Here is a 15498-nt window from a genome sequence, read left to right as displayed (position 1 = left end):
TTTTAACCAATGGGTGAATTTTTAAGTAATTTTTTTAAAGTAAAAAACTTACAAGGACTTTTATTTTAAAAGTCATCATGTAAGCTAATTTTACAACTTCCTCAGTTAAAAAAATTTTCTTGCCAAAATTCTGAACTTGAATAAACATAAAAGACTGATAATTGTATAGTTCCTAGATTCTGTAATATTATTAATTTAAAAATTAAAATTCAGTCAGTTCAGAGTACACATGAAAATCTGTAATACTAATTTTGAAACTGATGTTTCATTTTGCTACAACAAAATCTGAAACATATGTTTGGTATGCTTTATTTAGGAAGTCAAATGAAGCAGGATATAATACTATATTGAAGTAGATTAACTGTCTTAAATGCAGTAGATCATGATTATTAGGTCATATTGACTTTAATATCAGGTATCACTGTATCGTAACATATTTGTTAACTTATGTATATACTGCATACATTTTATATGTTTTAACACTTAATGATGTGAAAACAATTTAAAGGGATCTTGTCAGAATGTAATGAGAAAGAATGTATTTGCAGCATCAAGTTAAAGTTTAATAAGTTATTCTCCCTGGGCACAGTATGAGTCTAATACGTTTGTGTAGGTTGTCATATAGAACTAAAAATCATAACAAGTTGTTGAATGTTTAAACAGCCTGACAGATGTGTATGTACATTTTCAAATTCAATAAAGACTCATCCCTTAATATATAGAAATTTAAATTCTTGTAGTTTTTTTAGTGACACGTAATAGAAGTATGATTAGGCTATTTCTAATTTAAATCATTTAAATTCTAATCCTCAAGGATTACAAGATGCCAATCTTCTGACCAGAATATCACTTGTCAGTATTTATTTCTAAATAAGGTTTTTAAAGAAACTAGCAAATGGAAATAAAATTTTGAATTAAATCCAGTTTTTAAAGAATAAAATGCCCAAGTTACATAGTGACTTACCTTAGTCAATAAATATTTGGCATTATGTATTTTTCTCTACATGTCATATATGTATAACATGTCACATGTAAACATGTATGATCTATGTGGATCATACATAAATATTTTGTTCCCAAAGAGTACAAAAGAACAAAGGCAAGAATAGGTTTTAGTTTTTAAAACCGCAGCCGAACTGTCAAAATTGACTTTGGAGCCAGAATGCCAAAATGACTTTTTTTCACAAAAAAATTGGAAGCTTTCAAATACAAAATAATGCATTATTTAATATATCAATTGCTTCTTCTATTCGTCCTTTTTTTTTTTTTTTTTAACAATTCTTACACAGTAAGTTTCATTTTGTTTCTTTTAGGAGTACTAAGTTAGTTTTTTTCTGCATATAAAATATGCTCAGTGGAGAGATAATTCTGGAAGAGAAAGAATTTTTTTTTTATGATTCACAAATCATGTCCTTCTGTCCTCACTACTTTGCCAAGTATTCTAATTACACCACTAACTCACAATTGTCTAATCAAATGGTCTTTCCTCAGTCCACATTCTCTTGGATCTCTCTGCTACTTACTAATAAACAATATTCTTCTTCCAAACTTCACTTTCATTTCACTTCCACACTACTATTACACTCTCAGGATTATCCTTAGCCTGGATGCATTTTTATAGCCCTATTCCCTCCTAGTAAGTGATATATTCGGGCCAATGCACACTCTTCAATCATCTCTTCTACTCTGATCCTCAGAAAGTCTATTTACTCTCATGGACTCCTCTATTTTCAATGAGTAAAGTTCCCAAATTTACATATTATTCCCAGATCTCTCTCTGGTTCCCCTTCTTACATTGCCTGTTTGCCATTCCTCCTTTTGATACCCTATAATCTCCTCAAATTCAACATATCAAAACTCATTAAAGCCTTACTGCCCCTGCTGGTCCTTCCTTTCTACCTTATCACACTCCTCCTTACCTCTGCATATTCACTAATGGTAGTATGCTTCCAGTCATCCAAGCTTAAAACCTGGAAGACATCTCTGTCTTTCTACTTTGTAAACCACCTCTCCTGTATCTGAAGCCACTAAATGGAATACAATCTTCCTTTGAAAGGTCTGTTAATATGATACCATTTCTTCCCATGTCTACTGCCCAAAGCCCACCAAGACCCACTTTTACCCTGAGTTTTAAATTATCTAAATAGTCTCCTAAGTTTGTCTATCTTCCTTCAATTTTCCTAAAACAAATTTACAATGGCTGCATCCTACTTTGACCTATGATGTTCAAACTTGTCTATTAAAAGAGTTTAACAGCTTGAGGATAATGAAAGCATTTCCTTACAGTGCTGGGATGAAAATGGCTTTATATAAACACAAATTTTAGAATCTTACTAGGATTTTATCTTAAATCTTACAATTTATCTTAAAATTGCATGTGAATTGTGTATTCTACTCTATAAATCATCTCCATATTAAATCTTCTAAAAAGTTATATTCCTGGAAGATATGTCATGTTTATCCTGTGGTCTGGCAGATCTCATATAGCAAGAATGTATACTGCAATTCAAAGGGCATAAACCTACAGAACAAAATCCCAATCTCTTCCACGTATTCAAGAGTTTCTACAATCTGACCCCAAATTATCTCTTCAAGCATTTCTTGCCCAACACAAACCCTCTGCACTAATCAAAATTATCTACTTTTTAACACTGCCTATTTCCTAAAAGTGCATTTCCTAATGCCACTCCATTTATTTAGAATGCCTCTATATGACTATCTGCTTGGGTAGGTCCTACTTCAAGATCCAGATGATCTGGCTCTGGGCTAATGGCTCAGAGGCTGGAGCCTGCTTCCGATTCTGTGTCTCCCTCTCTCTCTGCCCCTCCCCATTCATGCTCTGTCTCTCTCTGTCTCAAAAATAAATAAACATTAAAAAAAATTTTTTTTTAAAAAGATCCAGATGATCTCACTTCCTTTACAAATATCTTAGTAAATGGAGGCTCCTCCCTCAATATTTACAGCATTACTGTCTGTACCCCTCAACTGGCATTTAGCAAATCAAGAAAAGACAGAAAAGTACATGTGGCAAATGATAAAAAAGAATCATCAAAAATAGTAATAAAAACTCCAAGAGCATCAAAAAAGATGGTCAATCTACTTAATTTTAGTAAATCACTGCCAAATTTCTATACCAAGAGTTCACTCTGAGCCAGTGTGAATTTTACTAAGAGCAAGTATACACATTACTCATTTCAGAGTTACCTACTGTTGTATAATCTGTTTCCTCCCCATCATCCTAGAAGCAGCATGTTCTCATGCTTATATCTTTTCCTCCTAATAGCATAACTCATGGAAATCAATTAGCTCATAAATTAATCAAAACTGTATGCATTAACCAGTATTTACTGAATTCCTAGTATTTGTCTTCTTTATAAAAACTATTCCAAATATGGATTGTTACATATTTGGCCTTCTATTATAGGATAGTCAAATTTCATTGTGATTTTTTCCATCATAAACAACCATAATCACCATGTTTGTGTTTGTGATGTTGAGTGATCATCCAACACAGCAGTTTTGAAAACTGAAAACAAGAAACATTATAATTAAAAATAATTTAAGGTGGGGCGCCTGAGTGGCTTGGTCGGTTAAGCATCCGACTTCAGCTCAGGTCATGATCTCACAGTCCGTGAGTTCGAGCCCCGTGTCGGGCTCTGTGCTGACAGCTCAGAGCCTGGAGCCCGTTTCAGATTCTGTGTCTCCCTCTCTCTCTGCTCCTCCCTTGTTCATGCTCTCTCTCTGTCTCAAAAATAAAATAAATAAACATTAAAAAAAAATTAAAAATAATTTAAGGCAAAAAGAAAAAAAAATTAAAAACAAAATGACCAAACAGTTGGCCCTCTTATCAAAGTCCAAGTGTTCTCAAGGCAAATCAGCTAGGACAAAATTACTCAACTGGTGTGAAATGTTGAGTTCAAGGTCATGAAAGCAGGATTAACAATCTCCCATAGTATGCCTTTATAAAATCAGGTTTCAATGACATTTTAGAAAACATAAAATCAAGGATGCCATCTCAAACAAAACTGTTTTTCTAAATTCATATGTTTAACCCTGGAACAATCATACATCCAACAAAATGATTAGGTATATCTCAAAGAGCAACAATCTACAACCTTAAAGATGTAAAGCTGTACCTATTTTCATATAAACAACAAAGCCTCAGTCTCCACATTCCACATATGAGAATACTAATAATGTTGCCAAATGTACCCCACAGGGTTGTTGTAAACCTCAAGTAAAATATGGTATTTGAATGATTTTATGAACTAAACAATGTATATACGACAATAAATTTAATATATTGAAGAAAAAAAATGATTCTGTAATTGTAAAAAAAAACCAAAACAAAACAAGGTATATACTTATAAAAACTAGATCTTGGATATCGCTCCGTATCTCTATAAGTAAGGAATCTGTACAAATTTTTCCTAACTGAAAATACGCTAATTCTCAGGACAGGAGAACAAAACTGCTCTCCTACTCTGCTCTGCTACTGTTCTGGAACTTTATTCCTTCCCTCGCAGTCTGAGATAACACTCTTCACATTCAAATGCAAGCCCTTAACTAAAAAATCTTGGGTGGCTATGTTAAAATGGTAGAAAACAGAGCTCTCAACTCATAAGCTTTTGTATTAAAATAAACTAGGACCAATCAAGATAGAATAAAAGCAAGAGTGGTATATCTAGTGCAAAACTGGAAGAGTAGAGTGCTAGCAATAGCTTGAGACATCCATGAAAACTAAAAATCCATATAAAAACCAATACTCTAAAGCAGGGGCCATAAACTTGAATGGGGAGTAAAATACTCCTTCACTGTCACTGAAATTTCCATTTCCTTAAATAATGAATGTAGGAAACTAACCACACCAGTATTAACTATACCTGAGACTTTGTTATTAACAGAACTGGTACATATTTTTATATCACAACCAGTACAGGTATCTCAGAATATTGTCACATGCTTATTACTGCTTAGAAAATATAGTAGTTTTTAGACATGTGGCTAGATATTTAACTCATTAGGAAAGAAAACATGTCAGAACTTTAATATCTTGATAATTATAATTCAATGTAATTAATTTCCTTTGTTATTCTATTTTATTTTATGCACGTAAAAACATTATTCCAAAAAAGAGAGTCATAGGATTCAAAAGACTGCCAAAGAGTACCATGATAAAAAAAATTTTAAGAACCACAAATTTAAGCAAGATCTACTGTCATATAACCTAGTTCAAGAAACATGAATTACATGGGTCATAGTATGAATATATACATTTTGAGTGGTGGCCAATCTGTTTCTAGAAACAAAACATTAGAGAAAAAATTCGATCAGTATGGAATAAGCTTATTAAACTACTTAACATAAAAAATACTGAAGGATGGACAGGTAAAATGATACCATGACTAGACTTTGTTTTTATAGAACTACAGTAGTGCCTCCTAGGTGGCTAAGTTGGTTAAACATCTCTCAGTTTCGGCTCAGGTCATGATCTCACAGTTTGTAGGTTTGAGCCTTTTCTTGGGCTGTGTACTGACAATGCAAAGCCTGCTTGGGATTCTCTCTCTCTCCTTCTCTCTCTGCCCCTCCCCCATTCGTGTGTGTGCATGCTCACTCTCTCTCTCCCACAAAATAAATAAAAAAAATTTTTTTAAAATAAACTACTATAGGGAAAAAGGGAACAGGTAATACATAAAACAAGAATGAAAATGGAGGTTAATTGTACTGTTCTACTTATTTATTATTTTTGAGAGAGAGAGAGAGAGAGACAGAGACAGAGAGAGAGAGAGAAAGGAAGCCAGGGAGGGGCAGAGAGAGAGAGAGAGAGAGAGGGAGGGAGAGACAGAATCCCAAGCAGGCTCTGCTCTGTCAGCACAGAGACCAACAAGGGGCTCCAACTCATGAACTACAGAGATCATGACCTGAGCCAAAACCAAGAGTCAGACATTTAAATGACTGGGCCACCCAGGCACCCCTATTCTATTTACTTTTGTGTATGTTTGTAATTTCCCATTATAAAAAGGTCAAGACTATATTTAGGTTAGTGGGGCACCTGGATGGCTCAGTTGAGTGTCCGACTTTGGTTCAGGTCATGAACTCATGATTTGTGGAATCAAGCCCAATGTCTGGCTCTCTGCTGTCATTGCAGAGCCAGCTTTGGATCCTCTGTTCCACCCCCCCCCCGCCCCTCCCCCAGTCTCTCTCTCTCTTTCTCAAAAAAAAATAAATAAATAAAATATTTTTTAAAATGACTATGGGAGCGCCTGGGTGGCTCAGATGGTTGAACATCTGACTTCAGCTCAGGTCATGATCTCGCAGTTCATGGGTTCAAGCCCCAGGTTCTGTGCTGATGGCTTGGAGTCTGGAGCCTGCTTCAGATTCTGTGTCTCCCTCTCTCTCTGTCCACGTCTCATACTCTCTCTCAAAAATAAATAAACATTAAAAAAAATTTTTTTAAAGACTATATTCAGATTAGTAAACCTATAGGTTTACAGACGATTATTAAGAGTTGTATGGGGGGGCGCCTGGATGGCGCAGTCGGTTAAGCGTCCGACTTCAGCCAGGTCACAATCTCGCGGTCTGGGAGTTCGAGCCCCGCGTTGGGCTCTGGGCTGATGGCTCGGAGCCTGGATCCTGTTTCCGATTCTGTGTCTCCCTCTCTCTCTGCCCCTCCCCCGTTCATGCTCTGTCTCTCTCTGTCCCAAAAATAAATAAACGTTGAAAAAAAGATTTAAAAAAAAAAAAAAAAGAAGAAGAAGAAAAAAAAAGAGTTGTATGGGGCATATTCCTAACTGCTAACCAAGGTCCAAATCAAAATGAACGGCATCCTTTCATTTTGTTTCTTATACTGATTGTTACCGGGTATGAACCACTGCATTCATTCTTATATTCTTAGTAACACAGTATTTGCTAGATACAGTCTTTCTAAAACTTAGAAAAAAAAACAAAGATATGAAAGTTCAGTAGGTGATTACAACTAAGACTACTGTTAGGAAAGAAGCCAATTCTAACAACCTTGCCAAGAATAGCGTGTGCTCTGTGACATAGCTCTTAAAAATCAAACACACAAGCATTTGCTCAATTAGATATACTTTGATCTTTATAACTCAAATGCAACAGTGGAGCTCAAGCACAAATTTGGAACATGAGTAACATTACACATAATCCAGTATCTAACTTTTAAATGATTTCAGATACTCAATAAAAAACATTTTTCCCACTGGTATTATTTGATTATCTTAATGTGACAACTGGACTAGTATTTTTCTGTGATATTGTGATAGCATAAGTATTTCCTTGATAAAGTAAGCACTTGCTGTAAATAACCTCCATTTGGCACAATAAGAGATACATGACATTAGCTAAAAACTGCCATATACCTATATACCCTCATTTATCCCTATAGAGGGTTTGAAAAGACCAGGCCCTTCCTGGATTAACACTGTACAAGAATAAGTGAACAACTAATGTGTAGGGGGAAAAAGAAACATTTAAATACAAAAATCTCTAATTTTAGGTATGGCTTAATAACAGATTTTTTTAAATATCTTTGAGAAATCTCAACAATTTCTTCAAAACATATTTTGAGGGGCTCCTTGGGTGGCTCAGTCGGTTAAGCGGCCGACTTCGGCTCAGGTCATGATCTCACGGTCTGTGAGTTCGAGCCCCGCGTCGGGCTCTGTGCTGACAGCTCAGAGCCTGGAGCCCGTTTCAGATTCTGTGTCTCCCTCTCTCTCTGACCCTCCCCTGCATGCTCTGTCTCTCTCTGTCTCAAAAATAAATAAACATTAAAAAAAAAATTTTTTTTTAAAAACATATTTTGAAAAAAATAAGTAACAAATTAAAAAAATATATTTTTTACATATATATCCTTTCAGACAGCTTTTTCTACATTGTCTGATAATAACTATAAAAATCAGAAGCAAAAGGTGTTCAATAATAGGAAATCTGTCATTTTCAGAATATACCTCTTTTTAACCTATGTTCTCTCACCTCAGCCAAATGTTTGTTTCAATCACATCCATTCATTCTCCCTCTATTCAGACAATAACTTTTTAAAATCTTTTTTACCTCATGAGACCCTTTAAAATACACTCAAGTATTATACTAAAAAATAAATATAATGTGTAAATATCTTAAAACTCACATTAATAATGCTTAAATTTCTGGGTTTTTTTTTTTTCGGTTACAAATGTGAGAGCCCTCTGGAATGTCAGCTTTGTCATCTACAAAACAGAGATAAACATACTGTTTCTATGCAGGTTGCTAAGCACAGTTAATGAGATAATGATGGTATATAAACTAATGCCAACTTTTCTTTCTTTTTTGAACATTATTCACTGGGAAAATGTACACCTATAGATTTGTATAATAACCACTAGTGTGTATTACCCCAAATTACGGCCTCCTGTGAAACATACCTTAAAAGGTTAAAAAGAATTCAAACTGAGCTAGAATATTATTGTGATCCAGCAACAATGTAGTCAGCAAATATTTATGGAAACTTATGCAAATTTTTTACGATATCTATATGTTAGCTGGTATCTGCTGAGGTTTCATACATCTCCTTTTGTAATTCTAGAATTATTTCTATGCTAGATTTTCTAGATATGATAAAGTTTTTTTAAACAAACTACAAATTCCTACTAAAAATTTTAACTGTCATGACACTCAAATTTTTTAACAGTATTAAGTACAATAAGCAACCTATATGATTTGATGTTCAGGTTACATGAGCATATATGGCTCAAGTAATAATACAAAGCAAGCTACTTTCTTGCTTGGGATAACCTCCCTTCTTATTCTTAAATCATCCTCTTATCTAATTATACCCCCCAAAGCCCAGTATCCTTATGCCTTCAAACTATTCTCTCTCGAGTTGTGTAATACTTGGATAAATGTCATTTAATAAAGCCAATGATAATAATAATGACTTAACTTTTATCAAGCACTTTTTTTTTAAGTTTACTTATTTTGAGAGAAAGAGAGAGAGAGAGAGACAGAGCAATGAGCAGGAGAGGGGCAGACAGAGAGAGAGAGAGAGTATCCCAAGCAGGCGCTGTCAGCACAGAGCCCAATGTGGGGCTCAACCTCACCAACCGTGAAATCATGACCTGTGCCAAAATCAAGAGTCAGATGCTTAACCAACTAAGCCACCCAGGCACCTCTTTAATGGAGCATTTAATATGTGCCAGGCACTTTACAAAAACCTTTATATGTATTACCTTATTTAGTCCTCACAAATTTCTGTAATATAGGTACTTTTATTATCCCTATGTAAAAAAAAAAAAAAAAGAGAAAGAAGAAAAACCAGTCAATCTCCAGTTTAATTCCTAAAAAGAAAATGTGGTTGCAAAATATTGGTTACAGGAACCCATTTCCCACTTTTTCATGAAATATGCATTTCAAGTAACACTGAAATTATTATTTCCTTATATATCTTGGAGATAGATTTTATAAAAAAAAAAACAACTGCATACAGTCAAATTTACAATTATTCATTTTTAACATCAAAGAAGATTTTTTGGCAAAAAAGTAACAGGAGGAAAAATATCAACAAAGTATAGAAACCATAATTCTGCTTCTATATTCTCGTGTGCCTAGCTTTATTTACTTCTTTTAAGACACCCTTATAGCAGAAAATTATTAATCTCTTTCTTAAACAAAATAATGCATCTTTCTTGCTTCAACAACTTTCATGGGTAACCTACTACTAACAGAGCACTTAATGATCATTTCTGCACGCTAAGAAAGTTAGCAAACTTGACATCCTGTATCACAATTTACCAAAGTATGTTAATGAATTAAAGTATTTTACATGAGATCCTTAAAGGCTGCACATAAGATGAAAAAAGATTATATAAAATTCTAACGTGAAACAGGGCGCCTGGGCAACTCAGTGGGTTAAGCATCCCACTTTTGATTTTGGCTCAGGTCATGATTTCACAGTTTGTGAGCTGACAGTGCAGAGCCTGCTTGGGATTCTCTCCCTTTCTCTCTGCTCCTCCCCTGCTCATGCTCGCAATCTCTCTCTCTAACACAAATAAACTTAAAAAAAAATTCTAACCTGAAACTAATTTATTTTGATGAAAAATTTTAGAACCTAAAACAGTAGCTGTTTTCATTAAATGTTTAATAGGAATAAACCTAAACTTGTTGATAAGTTTATCTGATTCTACTATTTCCGGAAATAACTGCTCATGAGAGAACAGTTCTTCTTTACACATTTGATGAATCGTTAATGCCTGGGATGACTATCAGCTCTTTAATTAATTGAGTATTTAGATACAGTGCAAGCTAAAGCCACTGAGATATGTTTAAAGATATCTCAAGATCACTGTCAAGTTAATTAGCTATGAATGCATTCTTACACTTGAAAAGTTTACTGCCAGAATAGAAAATAATTATAGTTTTGAACAATCAATTATCTTTACTGATGCTAAACACTTCAAATGGTAAGGCATTCAGTCATAAAAACCAAAATCAAATACAAATAAACAAGTTACCTGAAACAGCTTCTAATACATGTTTACTTAATTTCCAAAAACTCATACAGCTAAACCACAGTAACTTATAATTTATTAAATTTACACTTAAACCTTTTGGTGTATTAACTTATCCTTCTTCTCCAGGAGGAGTACCTGATATATTAAAACTGGATACATACTTAAGAGGAAACAATATGCTTTCTTATTTAGTGAGATGTGTACTCACTTGATACAGGTTCTCTACCCAGCTCCCATTCAAATCCTGAAACACGTCTAGATTTTCTATTTTGGCCCTTGTTTCCATTATTTCTTAGATATAATACTCGAGGATGCCATTCGTATCAACTGTTATACTCAGCTCAATTATAAGGCATTAAGGGGCGCCTGGGTGGCTAAGTCAGTTAAGCATTCAACTCAATTTGGGCTCAGGTCATGTTCTTGCGATGCGTAAATTCAAGCCCACGTCGTGCTCTGCACTGACAGTGTGGAGCCTGCTTGGGATTCTCTTTCTTACTCTCTTTCGGCCCCTCCCCCACTCTTACTCTCTCAAAATAAACTTAAAAAAAAATAAGGCATTAAAAAATTATTAAACAAGGATAAATAATGATGTACATTTTGGGGCAAATAATAAGGTAAATAAAAGTGTTCTACCTGCTTTAATAAAAATACAACAATTATCTAGCAATAAGAAATTTTAGCTTTATTCATATTGTCAATAAGTATAAATGTTAGATGTACTCCCTCCCAAAGGATGAATAACATAGAAAATAAGACCTGGGTTCAAGTCCAGATAAATTTCTTAATCTCAGCCTTATTGTGGAGAAAAATAAATACAGCCAGAATTAAAAGATTCCTTTGGAATTTTAAGATTCCTCTGACACTGGATAAATTAATTTAAATGAAAACAATTACATACTATAAAGCACTAAATAAATGTTATCATATCAGTACATCACATGAAAGTTCAAAACACCAGGGATAAAGAAAACAACTCAAAAAAGCCTTGAAAGGAAAAGATACCAACCAAAGATTAGCAGTCAGAAGTATACTGGACCACTCAAACACTTCACTTAAAGTCAGAAGACAGTTGTGTCCTGTTTTCAAAATCTTGACAGAAAATAATTTAAACCTTAGAATACTGTATCCAGCAAAATTAGTAATTCTGGAGTAAGGGTAAGATAAACATATCGTCAGATATAAAACTCTTAGAGAATTTACTCCTATACATCCTATTTCAGGAAGGTACTGAAGGCTCACAGTAAAATAAGTAAAACAAGAAAGAAAAATATATGGGATATAAGGACTCCATCGCAAAAGAAATGTAAAGCAAATTTCCAGCATAATGGTCAACAGGCTCCAATATGACAACTGCACTGAGTCTAGCGAGCCTAGGAAAGTCCCTCTGCTGCACGTACAATTTAGTTCCCAGGGGAACAGACTATCTGATGCATTCTACTGTACTGCAAGAAGCTTTACAGAGAATTTTAGTGACAACACACTGAAAAGTAGGGAAAACTAAATAATGTAGCTATTCCAAGAAAATAAAAAGCTATACAAAACAAACGCAGGAATAGAATCATAGTAATCCACATGGCTAAGCTGCTAAAATTGTTACATAAGAATCACAAATGTAAAAAAAATAACATTAATTTAATGAAAAACTGGGATATAACTATACATGGGAGAGACGACAAGTGTATGTATTTTTTCCTGGATTTATGCAAGCATATATATTTCTGGGAAGGAAAATATAAGAGTTAAATCTTCATCTTCTGCAACAGTCAATAGATATTTAAAATTGAACAAGAGTCAAGAAATAGTAGCATGGATGTGTTATTTAGAAACAAGAAATAAAAAAACAAAAGAAAGAGCAAAAAGAGTTGCCAGTGATTGACATACTGAAAATTAGATATCAAGGTAGGAAAAAGCTGGTAAAAATGAGATGAAAGACCTCCGTTTTTAATTTTAAGCCTACAGTACTTATAAAGTTTAAGTATAGTCATAAAATCATTTTAAAATAGTTAAATATGCAAATAACAAAAATAAGTAGGAAGATGAAAAAAAAGACCACTCAACGTCCCCAATTTCCAAGCAGAAGCAAAACAGATAAACACAAGTTAGGGATGCTCTAGATAAGATACCTGTACTAGATAAGAGGTACAGCTGATAACCTCAAAATGGTTTCAGACACACTTTAGATTATATAATTTCTCCTTTATTCCATGTCCTTGTAAATACTTAAATCACAATTTATAGAAGAATAATTCCATGTTACCTTGTCTCTCTTAAAAACAATATATATTTTCTTTAGCCTATCTTCCAGAAATTTTACTCACACTAAGTGTCAATTACATGTAGTGTTTTGTACTCTGTACCCTCACAAGAGAAGACAGATATTATTATTATCTCCCATTTTTTAAATAAGATAACTGAGTGGCCAATAAATTAACTTATCTAAAGTCACCAAATAGTGCAAACTGGAGTCAGAAATCACACCCGTATCTCTATGACTGTAAATGCCACTCTCATAACACTACACAGTTCCTTATTTTTTAACTAATCGAATCAATATTTACTGTGTGCTTCCTGTGTGCTAGCACACTATTCTAGATGCTGGAGATACAGTGATAAAGGAAAGGAGCTCCTTGCTGGCTCAGTCAGTAGAGCATGTGACTTGATCTCAGGGTCCTGAGTTCAAGCCCCACCTTGGGTGTGGAGCCTACTTAAAAAAAAAAAAAAGTGATAAAGGGAATAGACAAGTCCCTCTTAACAGTAATTACATTCTAAAGAAAAAGACAAAAGAAAAAAAAAACCCAATCACATAACTATATAATGTAACGGCAGAAAATGACAAATACAAAGGGTGGCGAACTAGAGGAGAAAAGCAGTAGATCTTTTTACTGAGGGTGAAGAAAGTGAGCCTCTCTAGACAGTGACCTTTCAACACATATACATCTGAATAAGGAATCACATGAAGATCTGAGGTAAAACAAGTTAAGCAAAGAGAAGAACAAATGGAAAAGCCTTATGCAGACTGGAATTTTGTTTGTTAAAGGACAGTAAAAAAACCATTGACGTTAAAGCGACATGAGCAAAGCAGAGTAGGATATGAAGTTAGAGACAGGCAGGGGATAGAACATGTAGAATTTTATAGAGTATTACAAAAAAAGCATTTTTCTGCTTGTAATGGAAGTCACTGGAAGGTTTTATGTTGAGGAATGAGTAATCTAATTGATAATAATTAAAATTTCTCTGGCTAGGGGCGCCTGGCTGGCTCAGTCAATAAAGCGTGTGACTCTTGATCTCAGGGTCCTGAGGTCAAGCCCCATGTTGGGCACAGCGATTACTTAAAAATAAAATCTTAAAAAAAAAAATCTCTGGCTATAACGTTGAAAACTGATTTAGGCAGGGTGGAAGGCAGATGATCAAATTAGAAAGGTACAGAAAAATCTGGGGCACCTGGGTCATTGGGTTTGAACCTCTCCTCAGGCTCTGTGCTGACAGTTCAGAGCCTAGAGCCTGCTTTGGATTCTGTGTCTCCCTCTCTGCCCCTCCCCTGCTTGTGCTCTGTGTCTCTCTGTCTCTCAAAAAATAAAATAAAACATTAATAAAAAAAATTTTTTAATTAAAAAAAAGGTACAGAAAAATCTGAGATGAGCAGCTGCCCAATATGCTAAGCCTCTAGCCTCCATGAAGCAACTGAGCATCCAAAATGTGGCTTATCTGAAACTGAATGTGCTTAGAGTACAAAATACACACCCAATTTTGAAGACTTTTTGTAGGAAAGAAAAAAAGTAAAATATCTCAACAGCTTTTTACATTTATATGTTGAAATGATAATATTTTAGATATATTAGGTTAAATAACATGATTAAAATTAATTTCACTTGTTTCTTTTTGTTTTTTTTTAATGTGGGAACTATAAAATTTTTAATTACAAATGCAATTCCCATTATATTTCTATATGACCATGTTGATCTAGATGGTGACCTGCCTAGAGTTTTAAAAGTGGAGAAGGTAAGATTTGGGATACATTTTGAAAGCAGAGCTTATAAAACTTGTTTGAAGAGTAAATGTGAGGACTAAGACAAAGACTGGGTGGCTCAGTCAGTCAAGCACCGGACTTCTGATTTCGGCTCAGGTCATCTCACGGTTCATGAGTTTGAGCCCCATGTCGAGCTCTGCACTGGCAGTACAGAGCCTGCTTGGGATTCTCTCTCTCTCTCTCTGCCCATCCCCTGTTTGCACTCTCTCTCTCTCTCTCAAAATAAATAAAGAAAAAGAAAAAGAAAGAAATCATTTTGATTTCAAAACTTTGGGCGTCAGAAACTGGGCAACTAGGTGGTGAAATATGCTGTGATGGGGAAGTCTGGGTTGGAATCCTATGTCTGAGCTGCCCTGTTGGATATCCCAATGTCAAGTCATGAACTCTTAGTGTTATAGAGTGGTCAGCCTATAAAGCCTACTCAACAATCTCATGTCAAGTATTCTGAGCAGTACATCAGTAAACATTGTTGATTATTGGTTAAACCACAGTGCAGGCACATATATTTGATTCCTGTGTAATACTAGATTCTGCCAATAAGAACAGTTGAGGGCTTTTTGTCCGACATCTTAGTGAGACTGCAGGGGTGGCTGCTGCCCTCTGAGCTTTGCAATGCCACCCAAGGATGAGAAGAAGAAAGATGCTGGAAAGTCAGCCAAAAAAGAAGGACTTAGGGAACAAATCTGGGGTCAAGGCCAAAAAGAAGAACTGGTCCGAAGGCAAAGTTCAGGACAAGTTCAACAACCTAGTCTTGTTGACAAAGCGACGTATGACAAACTCTGTAAGGAAGTTCCCAACTATCAGCTTGTAACTCCAGCTGCTGTCTCTGGGACACTGCCAGGGCAGCCCTTCAGGGCTCCTTAGTAAAGGACTTTTTAAGCTGGTTTCAAAGCACAGAGCTCCAGTAATTTATACCAGAAACACCAAGGGTGCAGATGCCCAGCTGCTGGTGAAGATGCATGAACA

At 34.9% G+C, this 15498-nt stretch overlaps 1 protein-coding gene and 1 pseudogene across 10 annotated transcripts in view; one reads left to right on the top strand and one right to left on the bottom strand.

Annotated features, from left to right (window-relative positions):
* DOCK7 (dedicator of cytokinesis 7) overlaps positions 1-15498 on the bottom strand; it is a 230239-nt gene that overhangs the window by 137856 nt on the left and 76885 nt on the right. The gene's annotated exons all lie outside the window — the stretch shown is intronic.
* Positions 15145-15495, top strand: LOC125172212 (40S ribosomal protein S25-like; annotated as a pseudogene).

The sequence above is a fragment of the Prionailurus viverrinus genome, chromosome C1 (assembly GCF_022837055.1).
Source record: "Prionailurus viverrinus isolate Anna chromosome C1, UM_Priviv_1.0, whole genome shotgun sequence".
Classification (NCBI taxonomy): Eukaryota; Metazoa; Chordata; class Mammalia; order Carnivora; family Felidae; genus Prionailurus; species Prionailurus viverrinus.
Note: the sequence above shows the minus strand (reverse complement) of the source record. Positions and strands in the feature narration are given on the sequence as shown.